This window comes from Zonotrichia leucophrys, chromosome 2 (assembly GCF_028769735.1).
Source record: "Zonotrichia leucophrys gambelii isolate GWCS_2022_RI chromosome 2, RI_Zleu_2.0, whole genome shotgun sequence".
Taxonomy (NCBI): domain Eukaryota; kingdom Metazoa; phylum Chordata; class Aves; order Passeriformes; family Passerellidae; genus Zonotrichia; species Zonotrichia leucophrys.
In genome coordinates, this window is record NC_088171.1 from 52,450,193 (window position 1) to 52,471,226 (window position 21,034).

The following is a 21,034-nucleotide window of genomic DNA, read 5'->3' on the forward strand; positions in this document are numbered from 1 at the left end:
TGGAGTGTCTTTCACCAGTCATGAAGGGCCTTACAAGTGTGAAGGTGAAGCATGGCATTGAATCCCTGCCAGGCCATTTTTTTTTCTAGAAATTGAGGGGTTTTTATGAAAAAAGAGATAGAGAAATACGTTTTAACCTGAGATCTCTCAGGCAGAAACACATTTTCCATTTGGGAGTCATTGTGCTCTTCAAACAGAACATTTGTTGAGGTCATGATACATTACCATCTTGATACATTGCCCTCCAGGGAGAAGAAGCCATGAGTGTCTAAACTCCTGCTTATAAGCCATAAAGTTACAACAGACAAATACTAACGGGATACAGATTAGCAAAGCTACCTCACTTCGACTGAACTGCTTCATGTATATTGTCTGTTTCTCAACCCTGAATGAATAGATCCTTTTTCTTACTTTAAAGTGGAAAAGAGTCCATTTGATCTAGAGCAGGGACATTTATCTGTAGAGATAGGAGGTTTTATAACCCAAAAAATCAAACCAACTTTCATCCTCCTGCCTCTTCTTCCCACACGGAGTCATTTGGGATGCATTTACACAGGGAAGTAATGGGATATTTTCAATGAACATTCATTAAAACTTAAGTGAGAGCAAAGCAGTTATGGAGAGGCTCTAGTCTCAGTCTGATTGACGTGTCCAGGCTTTAAAGCCATTCCATGCAGAAAGGGCATGCTGTTCTCACAGTTTGCAGTGCAGTGCCTTCACTGGCCGAGAATTACTGTGAGTGACCCACTGTGCCAGCCAGCAGAACATCTGCTGGTTCCACTGAGAGCCTGAGCACGTGCAGTTAAGGTGGTGGTAGGCATTAGTAGCTCATTAACTATAAAATATATAAATATGACATTAGTTTTGGGTTGTGGGAGAATTGCCAGATGAAGAGCTGTCTGGCTAGCAACATTTCTGTCCTTTTAAACTGGATTGAAAGAGCTGAATATATTGCATGAGAGACATTCCCTAATTTGAAAAAGAGTCAGATATTTTCATTGTGTGTATAAATACAGTTGACATATATGATACTGAATTTTCATCTTCTCATCTCCTGTTGTCCAGCAACTTCAGTGACCCATTGCACTGAGGTACTAATTTATCAGAAAATGTTCTGTCCTTCAGAATGAGGTGCAAGAAGCTCTAACCAGCCTCATGTTAATGAAGGAAGCATGTCTGGATCCTGTGTTGTATTGCAAAAGGCTACTGTGTGGATCAAAATGTGGTAGATGCAATGAGGCTGCAGCCCTTTCTTCTGATTTTTATTAGTTGAAAAAGCCATTTTTCAGATACAACAGATTTTTTCAGTTTATTTCCATAAATTTCATCAGATTTACAAGGTGTTCATTAGAAAGTTGGTAATTTTAAAGATGGTCTGTCTGGTTTGGTTCTTTGTTACTACTGAATTATGATTGCCTGATCTCCTAAAGCTAAAGAGAAAGGGATTGCAAGTCAGTTGTGCCAGCTGCAGGAGGATGCAGGGGGGAGATGAAATGGCAGCAAATATTTTTTATCTCTAGGGTTGGGTTGAGATATCAGATTCTTAAACATTGATCATAACTGGATATGGACCCACCAGGATTTTGATACTGTTAATTCCATCTCTTTTTTTTTGTGTTTGTTTTTCTGGGGGACAAAAAAGTATTTATGTGACTGTTTCCTGCGTGTTTCATCTTAACACAACACCATCATCTCTCCTTCTCCCTGCCCTTGTTACTGTTCCTTTCCAGGAGGAAAGAGATCAGACCTTTACAGTGTTTTGGTAGTGATGTATATATTGCATCCTGTCACAGGCTGTTTTCAGTCTCAGTACTCATGTTTCTCCCAGGTTGTAGTTCTTTCTCCATATTAATCACAGATATCTATGTAAAACCAAAAAATGAGCTGGTCTTCCTTGAAGAGCCTCAATCTATCTGAGACATAAAGGCCATTACAACCTGAAACTGCTCTCTCACCCAAGCCACTAGAGCTAACCTTTTCACATCCAAATGCAGAATAACCATTGAATTAGGTTATTGTTCAGACACTGATTAAAAAATTGAAGTGCAATTACATTTTCCAAAAGGGAAACCAATATCTTCAATTCAGCATGTGGTTAGTTGTGACTTGGTTGGATTTTTTCCCTAATAAATAGGATCTACATTCTGATAGTTAAAGTTTCATGCTAACTTCCATTGTGTTACTGGACTTCTATGCTGCCTGCAGTTTTGCACTTACTTCAAAAAATATTAATCCTGCTGTAAATTGGTATGAAGAAGCAGAGGATCGAGTGGGAGGAAATAGAATAACAAGAACGGAAACTGAAGTGTGATATGGATGTCAGCCTTGCTGCTAAGGGCTGGCAATGGCAGAGCTTTACCTATTCATTCATTAACAGCAATCTGAGCACACACCTTTGTAAACGTCCATGCAAATATCTTGCAAACCTCAGTGAATAATTTTTTGGGGTTATAAATTCATTTTCATGTGTAAATCATAAAAGGAATTAAATTTTTAAGCCGAGCATGACATGAAAGGCCTATTCCTCAAGTTTGTTATGGAATTAATTGGATGTGACCTAACAAGTTGGGTTTTAAAAAGCAATTTTTGAGCTCTCAGGATATTTAGGTATCTGGGCAGTAAACTAATTTCAGATTTTAGTTCAAGCAGCAATGCTTTATGTGGTTGGGGAGCCCTCATTTTTGCAAACAGTAATTTCTAGCAAATCAAAAATCAAATAACACTGCAGTACAAGCAAGAGCTGGCCTTGCATCAAGGTTTTTGATGTTTAACATCAATTTCTGCCTGAGCATATCTAGATTACTCTGCCAATTAAAATTTGTAAAACCTTCAAGAGGTAGTCAAACCTTATCTGTGTCCAGTGTACAGGTGCTGTCATGATACTTCATAGGTTCTGAATGGAAAAAGACAAGGATAAATACCTAGGACAAAAGCTGTGTTCAGGTTAAGAATAATCTACCAAAGGTCTCATTTCAGTGGCTGAATTAGATAAAGCCGAAATCTGTAAGTTATTCTGCTAGCAGAGAAACAATAATGGCTTTTAGTATTACAGAATTCAGTATTTTTTGTATGTCTGTTTGAGAATGCAGCATGTATGCATGCTTTTGTGCATGCTTATCTTCGTTATTTGCTAGCACTTGCCACAAACAGAATTTTCATTTATTTGAGTTCTCATCTTATGGGTGAAATTTCTTGGAGAAGAAAGTGGAAAATTGATTAGAAAAAATATTTTTATTCATACTTGCTATTGTGTAGCACACACTCAGAACACATTATAAACATATTCTTTCCATTCCCAAAGGGATACTGATCTTTTCTCTATTAAAATCTGATTTACAGCACAGGAATCAGATAATGCTTTGTCTGATTTGACTCACCTGACTGCTTGCTGATAACAGCTCTCATGTCTAATAAATAAATAACAAAAAATCCAATAATGCCAGAACTACCAGCATTCTTCATTAGGTCCTCAGTAGTGCTTTCATGGAAAGTAAATAAAATGAAGGCAGAAATCAGCTGCAGTGCTCATCAAAGAAGAGGTTGGAGGGTAATGGTAGGCTTTTTTAGGAGATGGTTCATTTTTTGTGAAATTACTTTAGAAAATAATCTTGCCAAGTAATTTATTCTTCATCCTTATGGCCTTTGGTAGTGCTGTATGTGATGCCTGTACTGAAAATGCCAGCATATATGTGTGTGTGTATGTATGTGTGTGTGTGTATATATCTATATCAACCTATCTATTTATCTGTGTAAACTCTGTGTATATGTGATTGTGCTTTCCAGATAATTTTCATGCCAGTTTGCCTTCTTTAGGCAGGAAGTTAAATTGCTGTAAAATGCTGCCATTCGAAAGAGTGCCACTGTCATTTCACTTCAAAAGGCAATAGCAATAACAATGGGAGCAAGACCTTTCTCTAACTGTAGCAACAGAGCATCCACTGACTGCTAATGTCACAGGTAGATGAACAGGATCCCAAATATTTTTGATGCTGCTTGCATTGTTAGTAAAATTGAAATATTTGCATTATTTTATACTTCACTGGGGTTTTATTGATGTTGCATTGTGAATTGAGCAAAAAGTTTACAAAAGCTGTTGTGGTTTGTGTTTTAGGAGAATTCATAGTCTAAAAGATGAAAGAAAATGAGTAACTTCTTTAAAAAAAGAAAGAAAAAAGGTCAGGGGCTGTTCTGGGAAAGGTTGCAAATTAAAATGGGCAGGTATCTGTGCTAGGGAGGCTGTTTGTACAAGCGCTGTCTAACCTGTTTCATAACTGAAATAGTTTATATCACACATTTTGCTACCCCAGTTCCAAGTGAGGCAAACTAAGTGGTGCTTCTGGGAATAGCTTTGTTTTCAGTGGCAGAGTAAATAGCTTCACAGCTGGATTCCCATTCTCCTCAGCTTTCCTCTCTTTCCCTCCCTTCTCTTGTTCTTTACTGGCAGAAGATACATTATCAGTGATGTATTTTTTCACTTATCCACTGCAGCTCGAAGACTCTGGGTAGGGGTGGAGTGGACAGAAATGATGTTGCTGGTCCCAAAGCCTTGGGTGGCTTTGACCTCTGGCAAGCTGTTTGCCCCCAGGAGTGCTGCTGTCAGCCTGCCAGGGTCATATCATTTATTACAAGGCATGGCCTGCTGAAATCCTTTTCCAATGAAGCAGATGTTATGATGGTGGCAGCCTGGCATCCCACTGGCTTACTGCAAGTCAGCAAAAACAACGAGGGCCTTGCTTAGCATTGCATAAAATTATTTTGAGCCGCAAAGACCATTTGGTGTACATTAAATGACTGATGAACACAGAGCTCAGTTATGCTGGGCCTCTAAGCCTGTATTTGCATTTTTTGTTGAACAGCAGCTTGAAAACTCAGTCAGACTTTGTGAAAAGGCTTGAAATGGGGATTTGAGGTCACACATTCAATTCATTTCCACATGGTTTGATAAATGTTTGGAATTAGGGGGAGAGAGATTCAGATCCAGCTCCTCTTTAGCAAGGTAGCAGGTCCCTGGCATTCAGTTAGGAAAGGCTGCTTTAAGGTGATAAACAGATATGCTTTTCTGGATCACACTGTTGGAGCAACACTATTACTGTGGGACTCTTACAGAAAAATTCCTATGAGTACCTTAGTTCTAAACTAGCTCAAACCACTTCCAGTGGTAATTTTAACTCAGCTGGAAAGCCATCCTTAATGGAATATAGAGAATGTATATATGTTCCTTCTATGCAGCAGTAATAGGTAATAATTGCTAGGAAGGAGTAGAATAAAAAGTAGAATAAAAGAATCCCAGAGAGACTTCAGCACAGCTGTACACAGAGTAGATGACTCTCCAAAACCTGACTAATTATTATCATTGCAATTACCATTACCTGAGTAATGATATTACCATCCTGAAGTAAACTGAAGACATTTTGAATCATAATAGAATGTCCTGAGTTGGAATGAACCCATCAGGATCATCAAATCCAGCTCCTGGCCCTGCACAGGACAACCCAAAGAATCACACCATGCCTGAGAGTGTTGTCCAAATAATTTTTTAACTGCATGACCCTGGGAAAAGTCTCTCTTCACTTTCTTGTAGGCTTCTACTGGAAGGCTATAATTAGGTTCCTCTGGATGGCATCCCATTACTGAGCTGTGTCAACTGCGCCACTCAGTTTGGTGTCTTCTGTAATTTTGCAGAGGATGCACTTAGTACTTTCATCTACATCATTAATGAAGACATTAAATAGCGAAGGTTCCAATAGGGATTCCTGAGTGACATCACTGGTCACAGATGTCCATTGAGACTCTGAGTCACTGACAATCACCCTCTGAATGTGACTGTCCAACCAATTCCTTATCCACCTAACAGTCCACCCATCAAATCCGTCCCTCTCCAGTTTGGAGAGAAGGATGTTGCAGGGAACTATGTCCAAGACATTTACAGATAAATGACATCTGTAGCCTGAACCACTTCTCTGGGGAGCCTTCTCCACTGGTGTTGTCACCCCATCATAGAAGACCACTGAGTTGCTCAGGCAGGACTTGTCCTTGGTGGATCTGTGCTGGCTGTATCAAATCACCTCCCTGTCCTCCATGTGCCCCAGCATGGCTTCTAGGAGGATCTGTTCCATGATTTTCACAGGCGCAGAGGTGAGGCTGACAGGTCAGTAGTGCCCAGAGTCCTACTTCCTACATTTTTAAAGGGAGGTACAATGTTTCCTTTTTTCCAGTCACCTGGGACTTCACCTGACTGCCAGAATTTTTCAAATATCATGGAGAGTGGCTTGGCAACTACATCAGCCAATTCCCTCAGGACTCTGGGATATGTCTCTTCAGGTCCTGCAGACTTATGTAGATTCAGGTTCCTTAGATAGTCAGGAATCCTGCTGTTATGTACAGTGGGAAGTACTTTGTCTCCCAGTCCTCATCCTGCTCTCCATCCACTCAAGAGGAGTGGGAAGAGAGGTTGACACAAAGACTAAGGTAAAAAAGGTGTTGAGTACCTCAGCCCTCTCCTCATCCATCCATTGTTACCAGTGTTCCACCACTGTTTATTGGGTGGGGGGGGGGATGCACCTTCTTTGACCTTCCTTTTCTGGTTAACAGACCTGTGGAAGCTCTTTCTGTAATTCCTTGCATCCCTTGCCAGGTTCAGCTTCCCTTGGCCTTCCTCAACTGTATTTCAGCTCTGTACTCTTCCCAGGTTTCCTGTCCTTGTTTCCACTCCCTGTGCATTTACTTCTTTCTCTTTAATTTGACCAGCACTTCCCTACTCAGCCATGCCCATCTCTTGTTTTCCCTGCCTGATTTTTTGCTCCTGGGGATTGCCAGCTCTTGTGCTCTATGGAAGACTTCCTTGAGGATCTGCCAACTATGCTCTGCTCCCCTGTCCATGAGGGCAGCTTCACAAGGGATCCCACTGACTATCTCTAAGCAACCTGCTGCTGCTGAAGGATGCCTGTTGTAAAGTCAGAACACCTTTCTGAGCAAGAGGGAGATCTGCAGAGAGCCAGAAAGCCACCTTTTAGATTGGTGAGGGTGCAAATTATCTCTGTGGATTTCTGCACTGACTGAATTGTCATCAGTGAGTGTGGGGGCTGAATTTGTCCAAGAAAGAGACCTCATAGTTTACAGTGTTGGCATTTAACCCTAAAGGCATTCTCATCAGTCAGCCTGCCCACATGGATACTGGGAAATCATCTTTTTTAGACAACAGCAGAGTCAAAGCTGGAACTTTCAAAGCTGGTGTACTTCACTGAAAGTCAGTGAAAAATTGGCCAGAGTACAAATACCCGTTTGTCACATCCCTTGCAAATATACTTTAATTGTTTTCATCCTTAAATGCCCAGAACCAGCCATATTAAATGTAAATGTCACGCTGCCTGGAGATTTCCAAAAACAAAAAAGCTCTCTGCGGCATGTGGTGAGTTATTGCCAGTTTCTGATGTCTGCAGAACCACAAAAGGGCAAGGACCAGTAGGAGGACAAATCAATCACATCTGGCTAGAGTATTCCAGAATTAAAAAATGAAATATGTTTATCTGTGACGACTCATTTAATGAATGTGTACTATTTAGATTTTCAGGGGGTTGTTCAAGTAGGTAAGCATTGCCACTAAGCATTGACTCCTCCTTTGCAATTTGTTTGTAGACCTTTTAGTTCTGTTTACATTTTTAGTACATACTAGTGTATGTGATTGATCTCTTCTTCCCAAAAATATGACACTGAAGGAAATTATTTTCTCTGCAGTGATCTATTCCTGTACCCTAATGGCAAACAGTCCTGGATATCTCTTCTACAGTGTCTCAATTCTTCATTCACTGTTCCCTTTGCAAACATTTTGCATGTTGTATCTGAGAGACCACTGCTCTCTCACAGTTTTTGGCTCTAGATGTTTGTGGAAAAGGTGTTTCTTTCCTGCTGTTATATCAAGTTCCATAGAGGATGAAAATCTGGTGGATGTCATCACTGACTTTTGTTGTGTGTTGTAAAAACTTACATTTTGGCTGTAAGTTGTCTATGGCATCCTGATGTGTAATTAATAAGCCATTAACAACTGACTGTAGTGAGTGTGCCATGGAACTATTAATTTTAGACATGCACACCAATTACACATCACTAATCAAAGCTGTTGTTTTTAGGTGAGTTGAGAAATACAAATTTTTGATAGATGATTCTATGTCTTGCCATAGAAGCAGCTGTGACTTCTTTGGGGCTGTAAATTCATATGGCAGGGGGGAGTCAAGCCAAGTCAAGGGGAAGAAAAAAGAGAAAGTGGCAGAATAGCAATGAGAGATTCCATTCAGGATTAGAAGCATGTTTTGGAGAAAAGGTAGATAGCATCAAAATAGGCAAAGATATGAATACAGAGATTGAGAAAATGAGAATGGGGGTGTTTTAGGTAGACCGGTGACGTCTTCCGTTTTGAAGAACTGAATTGAGACCAAAATTTCTGTCTTGTTATTTCTCTGCTGTTTGTTATCTCCCTCATTTTCCACTGCTGTCCAGGCATTATAACCTACTTCTGCTGTCAGTAAACTGGAATGCTCAAGTGATGCATCCAGGTGTCCCTAGGATCTGCCTAGGTATTTATCCAACAGCAAAAGATGGCATTAGACATTTGATTTGAAAACAACTTGCACTCCTATGGATATAAATTCAAGACTGAAACTAAGGAAAAACCAGAAACAGAGAAATAAAATTAATTAGTGTTTGGATGTCATGATACTTACAGATTTGAGACAGTGGCATCACTCAGCTCCCAGGTGTGTTCTCTAGGAATGAATCTGCAGTCACAGTAGACAGTGCAGATATGTACAACCTCAGCTTTTCCCCCTGCAGGAACAGACACACCTGGGAGGAATAAGGTGAAGCACTGCTGATTTTCTTGTGGTTCAGGCAGTTGATTGTCTGGAGTGTTTACTCTATGCAGGTACTTTATCTACTTGCAAGTTAGCTATTCATTTCTCTTAGCACTCAAGCTGCTTTTTCAGCACTCTGACATTCCTGAGAGCTCTGCCTTGGTTCTATAAGGCACAGGATACTCCAAAATGAAAGCTGTACTATCATCTTTAAGATACTACATAAGATGTTAATATGTCTGTGTCATTGCTCTTGAACAGTTTCACATGTGCCAATGGTATCATCAATTCTGTCATAATGAGCAACACAAACCTTTGAGGAATTCAGCGTGCATGCATTCAATGCAGTTTATGCAGTAAATAAGGCATAAGGGCACCATGATTAATCAGAACTCAGAGGGTGTCAGTTAAGAGAGTACTGTTTGCCAAAATGAGCCTGCCCTGCTTGGTTAATGGGACTGTGTAATTAAAGGAAGAAGGCCAAAGAAACTGCATTAAAATTGCACAGGCAAATATTAATTCTGTCATTCCCTTGCTCTCAAGTCCATGACTTTGCAATCTCAGCATTTCTTAAGGATTGTCTTCCATGTGTGTTATTTCTGGGTCAATGTGGATTCATATACAATTGACAAGTAGCATGTCCTATCTATAGAAGTTTAGGTCAGCATGTGGCAACAGAGTTTCCTGTTATTTACATTTTGAAGCTTTTCCTTGTATTTAATATGAAAAAAACCTAAATCTTCCAAAAATTTGAAGTACTTTTAGTATATATTAAGTGGCAATTCATGTTATTAACCAAACAGTAAATGCAAATAAAAGGAGATGGAATGAATGTCAAGAGATCCTACAATCTGTATAGCTTTCCTATGGCATCACTCCTGAAAAACCTGAAAAAGGCGCATCTTTTATGATATTTCAGTTTAACTCTGGGGATTCCTTTTTAACAGCATCTTAAGAAACTCTGCTCCAATTAATGCTTTTTTCTGTATTCTGCAGATACAGTATGTGATAAATATATTCTCAAGCTGTTAAGCATTATAACACAGCATTTATCATCTAATTGCCAATAAGGAATCTCAGAATTGTACATTTAAGTTTCCCAAGCATGGGGCATAGCTGTAATTTACTGAGGCACCAGCAATACCACTGTATCACTGCTGATTGACAGGCCACTTAATGATGCTGTTTATAAGGCAATTTTCTAATCAGCTTCATGAACACTCATCAGGAGCTTGCTTCTTGATTTAAAGCAGAACTGGAGAGATAGCATTTGTTTTGCTTATAAAAACAAACTGGGAAAAAAAAAGCAAATTAAAAAGAGAAATGACACAAATATAGAAAGCTTTGATTTCGTGAATCTGGATTATGCTTTCAAAAGTTCCATACAGCCCTTAAAGCTTTGGCATGAATGAATCAGCATTCATCAGGCTATTTCTTTTGTGCATTTTGAAACTGGATGATGATAGCTTAAATATTAACATTCTTGTTTTTAACAGGTGTTAGATTTCCAATCATTGTTTAATAATAATTATGTGATATAGTAGATGTTCTATTGGGTCTAGTCAGTTGAAACTGAGGCACAGTTAATTTTCCATTTATTTCACATTTCTACTCAAAGAATAATTATTCCATGTTTTCCTCCTATCTACTTCATTCTTTTGTTCCATAATAAAAAGCTTTAATTTTAAAAATGTGATCTAAATCATATGTAAGCTGGGTCAAGTATGTCTGGCGTGGAAGCAATTCATTATATGATTTAAGAGGTTTTAACAAGATGAGCTTCATTTGACCTGTCAAATTTATGAATAGTTTTGACCAGCCCAAATAAAGTACATTTTCCAGATTTATCCCCTAGTAATCATTCTAAAACCCTTGTAAACACACCTTGTAAACACAGTTCTTTAGGCTGTATATCCAGTATATGTTGAAGAATTCATGTTTATGAAAATCTTAGAGCTTAATACCAAGCTTGTGGAATTAATGGGAGAATTGCACACTGACTTTAATATTAATATTTTAATCTGGAAGTGCCTCTGTCCCTTCCTTACTATAGTTACTTAAGCCCTGAATTCATCAGAAGATTTAGGCATTCATGCATTTTTATACATGTTACTAGTTCCATTGAATATAAGGGGATTATTCAGTGGGTAGAGTTAAATATGCAGAAGTACTTACTACGAGTCAGACTCTGAAGTGGGAGTTCAAAAATGTCTGAAAGGCTTTTCTGTATGTAAAATAAGGTGGTACTGACTTTAATCTCAAATTCCAGGGCTAGCTGCCTGCGCTTGTACCTATTCTAATCTCTCTTCTCACTCACCAATGCTATAAAGCTCCCTTTTTTAGTTCTGCTCATTTTTTATGTATTGATGGTGGACTGTAGTAATTTACACAAATTCCTCCTGATTTTACTGTTGAATGCCTGGGCAAAGTATGAAGACATGGAAAGACAAATGACTTTGAAATATTTCTCACATCTGGTTTCTTTATCTGTAATTCAGCAGTTGTGGTTTCCTACCAGTACAGCTGTCAAATCCATGTATCAAGTAAATTTTTTGTGTGAGAATTTTGGAGAAAAGAGTTTCTGGATACCTACCAGAATCCTTAAACCATCATAAACTTTTCATAAATAGCCAAAAAATGTTAGAATATGGTGCAAGTCTGGTATAGTTGTAAGAGAACCAAACACTCATGATGGAGTAAATCAACGGCAGAGGATATGAGGGGTTTTTTTAATTTTTTTTTTACCCACGATACAAATTTGTCACACTTTTGTATCTTTGTCATATGTGAAGCAAGATTTTCAATCCACATTAAAACCATGTATGCAGCCAATACAAGGCCCTTGCTTGGGAACAGGGAGTGCTTTCCCCACCATATTCAGGGCTAGAAAGTGTGAAACACTATGACATAAATCTTTTTGTACTAGAATAATTTGGTATTGTTCCTGGGGTTTTTTATATCTTTAAATATGAAGTGTAGTTATGTTTACCTTTTAACATTCCAAAAGCCAGCAAACTCTTCCTTTGGTGGGTGCAAATCAACAAAAGCTGGCAACATCCTGAAAGAAAGCTTTCTGTTGTGAGCTGCTGTAGAGATTTACGCTGCTCATTTGCAGTGTACAGTAGGAAGGTTGGTTGGTTATTCAGAGCTTGTATGTGCCACTTTGTTTTTGCTGCTGCCTTTTTTAGCCTATGTGTTTATGTTAGCATAGTTCTGGACCATTTAATACTTTTCTTGGATTTTTGAGAGCTCTGCTGCTGGCAATTAATTTTGCATCCCACATATCTCAAGAAAACATTGTTGTCAGTGAATTTGTAAATTAGCTTGTGTTCCTTTTAATACCATAATTACTTTAGTGTCCCAGCTGACAGAATCTCAAAAGAATTTTACTGACTTTTGAGAGATTCACTCTTTCCAGCTTATGCCATTCTCTAATTTCCTAGAGTAATGATTCCCTAGATGTTTGTCAGTCTGGGTTTTGTACTCTTGCTTCCTGAGCTTCTCTTGCCAATTTTGTGTTGTCTCTGCTCTCATGCCAGTTTCAACAATTTCTTTAAAAGTTACAAATAATGAAGACAATCTCTTAAAAAAACTAACAAACCCACAAGCAAACAAAAAAATCAACCCAAAAACTTACGTTGTTATCATGGCACAGCACCACTTGCTGACTCAGTGGGTAGCACACCAGGCTGAGGATCCAGCAGTATGGCTGGAATACATCATTATGTCTCAGTAATACACTGCCTCACTTGTCCTACTCTTATCTTGTTAACTCTTTGGGGCAGGGACTATACACACAGGGTCTCTGTCCTCCCTGGTAGTCACATGCTACAGGGATAAACATAATTAGTTGCAAATGGGAGGTGACTTCAGGAGTTACTGTTGAAAGCTATTACCATGGAATGATTCCTGATCTAAAATAAATGCATATTCTGTAAGAGACTGCATCTGGATTATTATCTTCAGAAATGGTACTGTGGAAAAGGAAAAAAATCATTGTTTAACATACAGTGCCATCTACAGAGCAGGCTATGTAACCTGCACTTCTTACATTATATGGGGGTTTTTGGTTGGATTGGTTTTTTGGTTTTTTTTCTTTTTTTTTTTTTTTTGTCACAGTCCAGTTGTCATTAATGGCTAGAGAGTGTCCGTGGAGTTTTTGTCATATGCTGGCAGCATTGGAGGATGAGGATGAGAGAGGTTTGTGCTCTCATCTTTTTTGGTCATAACCAGCAATATCCATGGGCCAGGCATCCGCAACAATAGCCCCTCTTAACTTTCTCTCAGAAGCCTATATTGTTGGGGCAGGGGGGGTTGTCTTTTTTAAAATGCAACTATTTCTAGAAATGCTGCATCTGCAGCCAACCTTCCTGGCCATCACGTGACCTACCACAGCAGTCTGACAGGCAGAGGTGGAAAAAGGAGGAAAGGGGCCAGAGAGGAAAAAGTCCATCTGTGATCATATTGTGTGAACATGAGTATGTTAAGGCACCTTGTCAACTGTCCTCTCTGTTTAGAGTCATTTTAAATGTGGGGGTCAAGGGCAGTGGGTCTTCCCATACTACTACCCAAGCACATGCTGTAGAGAAAGCTGTCAAGCAGTGGTTGTGTGTTTGCATGGTTCACTGCTTGAAATGACAGTGCAAGAAGAGTTGGATTAAACCCTCGAAGTCTTCAGAGTGATCTTCAGATAAATGTTAATTTTGATACAGAAAACTGGATTTATTTTTAAAGACAGAAGAAGTGAAAGAACATTGAAGTATTACACCTTCCACTCTCGGGAATCCATTATTTACCTGACATAGCAAATTAAGTTATTGTGGTCACTGCTGAAAAAACTGTTGTCTGTCCTCTTTCGGCTCCTGAACATGGCAAGTTATCTGATCTTTAACCTGTTACTAGCTCAGGACCCTTTTTTTTGCCACCTCCAAATCAGTGAGTTTGAAAAACAGAAATGGCAAGGGAGGGCTGAGAATGGATTCTGACATGCAGAGCTGAGACAAAATAATTTTTTGGCAGATGATCTTGCACAGCTGAAGAGGGAGAGGGAAAAAGAGAAAGGTCTTTGTTTTCTTACATAGTTACATGTGAAATTCAGTGAATTTAAAGTAGCAGCAGAGATGTACTGGGAGTCTGAGTTTCTGAGACAGCTGAAGTTGCACATTAAATAGAGTTTATGAGACTAGTCTGCCATTTGTCACCTGCACTGTCACAGTCAGCACGTGTGACTGTGTAGGTGAATGGGGGTGTATGCAAATAGTAATTCATTTTATTTAATATACATTAAAACTGAAAAGGGATAGAATTATGAGTTAGCAGAGTGCTACAAAATGTGAAGTTAATTATGTAGTAGTTATCCTCAACATTTCCATCTTTAAAGCGGTTTTGAACTGCATAAGTGCAGCAGTTACTACAGACTGTGATTAGATAAACAGATGCAAATAGTAATTGTAACTGATAAATGATTGATGATGGCTTTATATGTTTATCATTATATACTGTTGTAAACACTTTTTACTCAGTGAGGATGGAGTCTGGAGGAAAATTGATGATGGGTGAAATATGAATTCAAATTATAGTGCTTTTAAGAGTACAGAGGGCCAATATTGTAGGACCAGTACAGAGTTGTTACCTGAGGAACTGATGCCCTTTGCCATTGGTATCGTCGGGCTGAGCACCAAACATCTGCCAGCTGACATCCAGAGCCTGGATACAAGGTTTACAGGAGAGAGCCTAAAAGTAGAGATGGGGAGGCTGAGCACTGTTGAATGATGGCTTTTGGTGTGGAAGACCCCCTGATCCCCTGCTCAAAAGAAGAGGAGATGCCATTTCTCTTTGTTTTTCTATTACTTCCCATGGCTTCTGCCTTCTTTCACAACTTCCCAGTGTCCTGTCTCCTGTGGATCAATGAGACATTTGTAATGCATTTATTTGACAGCCACAGAGTGACTGTGTTACCCAAGTTGTAGGAGCCATTTGGGACAGAACAACTGTGTTTGGATCACTGGAAGTTGATGGGTACAAGGAGACAAATATACATGTCTCTAGAAAAACAGGGTGGGATAAGAGGTTTGTGCACTCTTAATGGTGCTATAATTCTATTTGGTTTATCACCTGCCATTTGCTAGTTATTAATCACAGTAACAACATTTTTTAGTTACATCAATTGAAAGGGAATTTTATTGCAGCAGCTTGAGTTTAATATCAGCTCTTTGTGTATTGTACAATGCAAAAAGTAACCTGTGGTAATTAAATTACAGGCTAATTCTTCATTCTGCATAAATTTCTATTCACTGAGGAAAAAAATAAGCAGGATATTACTAAAGAAAAGGCCCAGATCATTAGCAGCCTCTCCTCCCTGCTCTGTTCACTTCACTGGCAGTGCTGAAATCTGTCTGTTACTTCTCCTGTGGTGTTGTAGAACAATGAACTTGCCATCTTTTCTGTCATGTGCCTGCCCTTGGGCTTGTACAAAAGAAGGGAATTAGGTTGTGTTCTGTTGACCTTTTAGATGCAAGAGAAATGGTAGTCCTGTTTCCTTACACATGAAATGCTGCCAGGCTGTTGTCTGTGTTAACCTTTGTGGAGCACCCCGATGTGATCGTTGCCCTAGCACCACGACACAGATGTCAGAGAGAACTGAAAAGGGATAAATTGGAGGTGCTATGCAAAACAGCTCAGCTAAAGACATTTTTCTCCTGCACTGAAGAAAAGGTATTCTGTGTTTAACTACTTAGCTGGTCTGTGAATCCTGTAATTTGCTTAGCCAAACAGAACTTCAAAACAGATGGTTTCTAAATTTGGGGAAAATAACCATTACAGTATTTTTTCCCCATGCAGTCTGCAGTTATACTTTAGTACTGAAATTATTTGAAAATTAAACAGGAAAATAAAATTTGGATCTTTACCAACTGAATACTAATTTCAGGAACATACAGTTTTTAGTATGTATTAGGTTTTCGTCTGCACATTTAGCCTAAGATTTGTTTATGCTCTAATTTAGTGCCTCTTGCTGCTTACTTGCATAAACACTACCAAATCAGTCAGTTGGAGTCACCAGAGTATTTAGCTCCCAGCTGCATTTGCTCATAAAAGGAGGAATGACAAGTTTCCTCCTTTGCAGAGGAGGAAGTGGAGAAACATAAGTAATTCATTACACTTACATAGCACCTGCCACCAGCCACCTCTACAGGCACTTTACCAATAGTGAGTGCACTGCCTGGTGTGGAAAGCAGTTCTTTGTGAGAAACTGCTCCATTCCCCACCTCTTGATTGAGGAAACTGAGGTGCAGAGCATTTTTATCATCCAAAATTGTAAGCTAATCAGAAGGTAGGAATCTGAGTATCCTTGGTTTTGGGATTATATTCTTAACATGATAGAAATAAATTATGACAAAGGAATTAATTCTTTCATATTTAGGGGTTTTTAAATGTATTTGTAATATTATTGCACATAGTCAATATTTTCAAAGTGTATCTAAGAAAATCATATTTAGGAACTCTGCCTTTCTTTTAGAATATACGGTCAGCTGTTGTTCATTTTGTGAATGTCCATCCCTGAACATAAAGAGGGTGTCTAGATGTAAAAATTGAGCTCAAATTGGTTTGCTGAAAAGCCAAACATAGTATTTGGTCTCCACTTCAACAGTGCTTTAACCATTAGTTACCAGGGTGAGAGCACCAGCATATTCTCAGGTAGCCTTTTGGATAACTCATTACCCAAGAGCAGAAATTATCTTGGGCTGGGGAATCCTAAAGGGAAATTAAGGTCCATGATCCATGTGGTTCAAGTCTTTGCTCCTTCAAGGAGGCATGCTGTGTGATGCCCAACCATACTTCACTGCACAAGGCTCAGCTGGGTTTGGAAAGCACTGCCACAGAATACTGTGAACCACAGCAAACAGTGACATAGTCTCCACTTCAAGAAATCCCTAAGCTGCAAGGTTTTTGAGGAAGGGTGTGCTGAGAATAATACTGCTCCATATTGCCTGGTCTTTTAAAATTCTTTCCTAAATACCTCTTATGGACCATTGCCTGAGGGTCCTGTGTCAGTGTCCCAGCAAGATAAATCCTTGGGATGACAACAGTGCCTGCTTTTGTGGTTTTTTGAACTGTAGAGCCCTCCTGAGAGCGCAAATATGTTCTTCCATATGGGCTTCTCTCCAAACTGTTTTGTCCTCTACCCAGATTAGGGATTTTGCTTTTAAATTGAAATTATCCTTTCTTAGACAGAGGACTAGAATTATATGCCCTTCATCAGAGAGTATTCCCTTGTACAATGTACCACCTGTACTGTGGCAATAATATGTGTTTATCTCTGCTGAAAACATCCAGCCAGCTACCATCTCTAGGCTCTTTTTGCTAGAGATGCTGTAAAATACAGCCTTCGATTGCTTGCTAAATTGTGAAACTCGTCTGCCTCGACATTGTAATGGGCTCTGGCTACAAGGGTTTCAGAGTAGGACTTTTCTCCTTTACTTGAGAACCTACTTTCTAGTTGGGCTTTCTAAAGGTGGTATTGTAGATCTGCAGGCACCAGTGGAAGTGGGTTTATGGAAGCGTGGATTCTCAAGCAGAGAACAAGATTACTTCCCTTCATACACTCTCCTGAATGTTCAGACTCTTTAAGAAGGGAAAATGTTTGGATTCCTTTGGTTGGTTTTGTTTGGTTGGGCTTTTTTTAAACTGGTGCAGTTGTTGCTTCCCTGCCAAAGGCTCGTAAGTAAATGCACATGTCCCAGAGTATGAAGCTACGAGACTGCTTAAGGTCTCAAGCTGTAAGAGTAGTGGCACATCTACCTGAAAGCAGTTGTCTGCTGCTTTTTCATTAAATGCTCTTGTTAAGCTGTGGTTGTTGACCATAAGTGCATTCATAGCATCTCACCTGACAGGTGGAAACTCCTCACTGTTTTCCTTACACCCTCTTTGAGAAAGAATTAAATTACTTTTAATTCTCTTCAAATTCATCCCATTTGTATCTTCTCTGGTGTATGTAATCTCTTCTGGCTCAAAGGGAATGCTTTTGGGCAGAATATAGCCACGAACCAGGCTTTTGACTAGCCCATGTTTGCTTTTAGAGTTGTGGTTTTTATGTGAATCAGTTTTAGACTGAAACTGCAGTTTGGAAGTTCCATCAATACCTTCCTGGCATGTTGCATCACGGACTTGAAAGGTAAAACTACAGTATAATAGCCACTTGATGGTGCTTTCTAAAGACTGTAATGTCTCTTTCTTGAGCTGCAGATACAGTAGCAGCTGGCAGGAGCATAAGGTTCCGGAATTCTTATGGCTGTCATTATAACTTTGTGGCTTTTATGTTACTACATAACATTTATATACAGGGTAATGGGAAAAGAAGGTGAGAGAAACATCTTTGCACATTTTACTAACAATATCCAGTATTGGCAGTTTTTATTTTATTCTGAAGGAAATGCCACTTTTTGGGGGGGGGGTCATCTGATGTCCTAATTTGTAGCTTGATTGGTCATTGTGATTGTTAGCCTGTTGTGTTCTAACCAAAATTTCAAGATCCTGTTTGCCTTGAAATTCCTTGTCATGACTTTACACCTGAAATATTTCAACTTGAAATTTAGAAAGGTAATTGAATTATGCTGTACAAACAAAGTGTATAACTTTTCACATCTTTCTAAAGGAGCCTGTTTTTTTAGCACCTTGTCTCCTCGGGACATCAGGTGGATGATACCCTTCACATGTATAAATGTAGCCATCACCATGCAGAAGAGAACCTTCTCTCTTCAACCTGATTTTTCATTCAGTTGGTTTGACTAAAGCATTACTGAGCTAATGTAGAAATTAATTGAAGTAATATCCAGCAAAGGGTTGTGAATTTTTCCTGTATGCAGAAGAGAAGCATTATGGATATGAGTTCTGCCTTTTTTTTTCCCTTCAGTCTGGAATGTGTGCAGTCTATGCTCTACAAGAAAAGAAAAAATGAAAAACAAAAGGAAAAGAAACCCAGATAGTCTCTTGTGGATGGAGACATATATATATATGTGTATATATATATATAAGTAACATGACAGTTACAGAACAGTGGATTCAGATTATCAGGGTGATTTCGTTACATAATATTTAGAGTAATATACTTTCAAGTAATTAATGTTAAATTTTGTTTTGAAGTTTTTGTTTTGAAGATAATACCTTTTTTTCTTTTTTTCTGTTTGCAACATCTAATTCTGGCAGAAAGCTTATTTGCCAAAACTAAGCCCCTGAGGGGAAATACCTCATCACAGAATCATAGAATCACTAAGGCAGGAAAAGAGGCCCAAGATTATCAAGTCCAGCCTTTGACTGAATACCACTGTGTCAACTGAACTGTATCACAAAGGGCCACAAATCTGCTCATTTTTTTAACATTTCCAGGGATGGTGATTCTACCACAAGTCCCAGGTGAGGAGTAAAGTGGTGACTGCCCTTGAGCAGATCCAGTCTCTAGTTCAAAAGTGGTTCTTCTGATTTAACTTCCTTTTTGCAGTGTTACTTTGAGTTCCATGAATAACCCCATTTTCATCACATATTTGCCTGCTCTTTATGCTTCTGTAGCCTAAATTACTCTGTCTTACCACCATTTATGTACAATCTTGTCTTGGAAGAGAAATGTCCCGTGACTTGCAAGTTACATAACAAACATGAATGGTTCAGTCTCATGAACCCCTTACAGAAAGTTAGGAGATCCTTTGTGGGAAATAAAGGCAGTGCTCTGCTCAGCAGGATAGTGAAAAGACTTGGGTTTCAGGAATCAAGTCACCCCTGTTGGAAAATTGATATGCAATGAATGGCCTGAAAAAAGTGATTATTCCCATGTGATGAATTGAAAAGAAATTGATGGGAAGAGATGATGTGGAAGTTCCTGTCTCCTAATCAGGAGTTCAGCTAACGTGCTGTACTAGTGGGAAATCTCCAAGCTGCTGATTGTATTGCTTCAGAAAATGAAAAATCATTTCTTGAAAACACAGTGTTTTGTCTTGGAAAGAAAAATGCATTACATTATGGTGCTAAGCATTTTAGACCTTCTGCCTTCTTGTATCAAGGTTCACTAGAGCTAGTGGAGGCTGATTCAAATAGACAACTTTTGCCATAGCCTGCAGATGACACTTTGGTCTCCACTGTCACTAATCTGGCTGGGAATGACAATCACAGTGATAATTACATGGATACTCCGGAAACTCAGAGGCAAAGCAAAACAGATTCTGCTGCACTTGAGAGAATTTCCTTCTTGAACAACCAAATGCAAGAAATCAAATCCTCCTGATGCAGGTTGTCTGATACTATTGGATGACATATTGTATCAAGGCAAACTTAATTATTAGTAGAATTGTATTGCCTTGCATGTTTTAGTTTTGGAACACATACATATTTATTATTCCATCTGCTCCTGAAAGGCTTAGCAATTAGTTATTACAATTAGATAATTACTAAACTTATTCTCTCCTTCTGGAACTTAAATAAAATGCAGACTTGGGAGCCAGCAGGGGATACTCAACAAAACTGAACTTCAAACTAAATTGAAAACTGATGGGATGGCACTACTTTCTGCAGTGCATAATTTCACTGTGGAGCACGTGGGCTGAGGTGGTATCAGGTTTTGTTCAGCACTGGTTGTGTGTTCCTTCAAAGTGAGTGCCTGGGCAGCAGCAGGTGATCCTGCCTGACTGCTTTGTCCTTGGCTGCAGATAACATAATAACATGCAGTGTGCAACATCCACCCCAGACACAAACCACCCTGAATGCTCCTGATGGGAAAATGCTGGAAGAAACAGTGGAGGACTTATTTGAGAAACAGAACGTTAAAACAGCATACACACAAACACTTTTCAGAAGTTTGGTGTTTCCATGGTTGTAGTCAATCTTTACAGGTTAGAATATATTCCCGGGGAAATACTCTAGCTGTGTCAGACTGCCTAAATTATGTGGAGGGGAGGGTTACCTTTGAATTTGGTTGGGAAGTTACCAAAATTACAACCAAGGGGAAAAGAGGCTTCTAGTGAGATCAGTATGCCTTTTCCCATAACTGCTCCTAGTTCTGGTTTAAGCCTTATCTCTCAAACCAATTGTATAGAGTGTTACCAGCTCTTGGTTGGCTGTGTATTTTTAAACTCTAAATGAAAACACGCATGGGCAAACATAGGTGCAGTGAAATGTTGCCTATTAAAAACTAAACTCATAAA

At 39.1% G+C, this 21,034-nt stretch overlaps 1 protein-coding gene across 9 annotated transcripts in view; it reads left to right on the top strand.

The window, feature by feature from the left end:
- TPK1 (thiamin pyrophosphokinase 1) overlaps positions 1-21,034 on the top strand; it is a 305,721-nt gene that overhangs the window by 242,698 nt on the left and 41,989 nt on the right. The gene's annotated exons all lie outside the window — the stretch shown is intronic.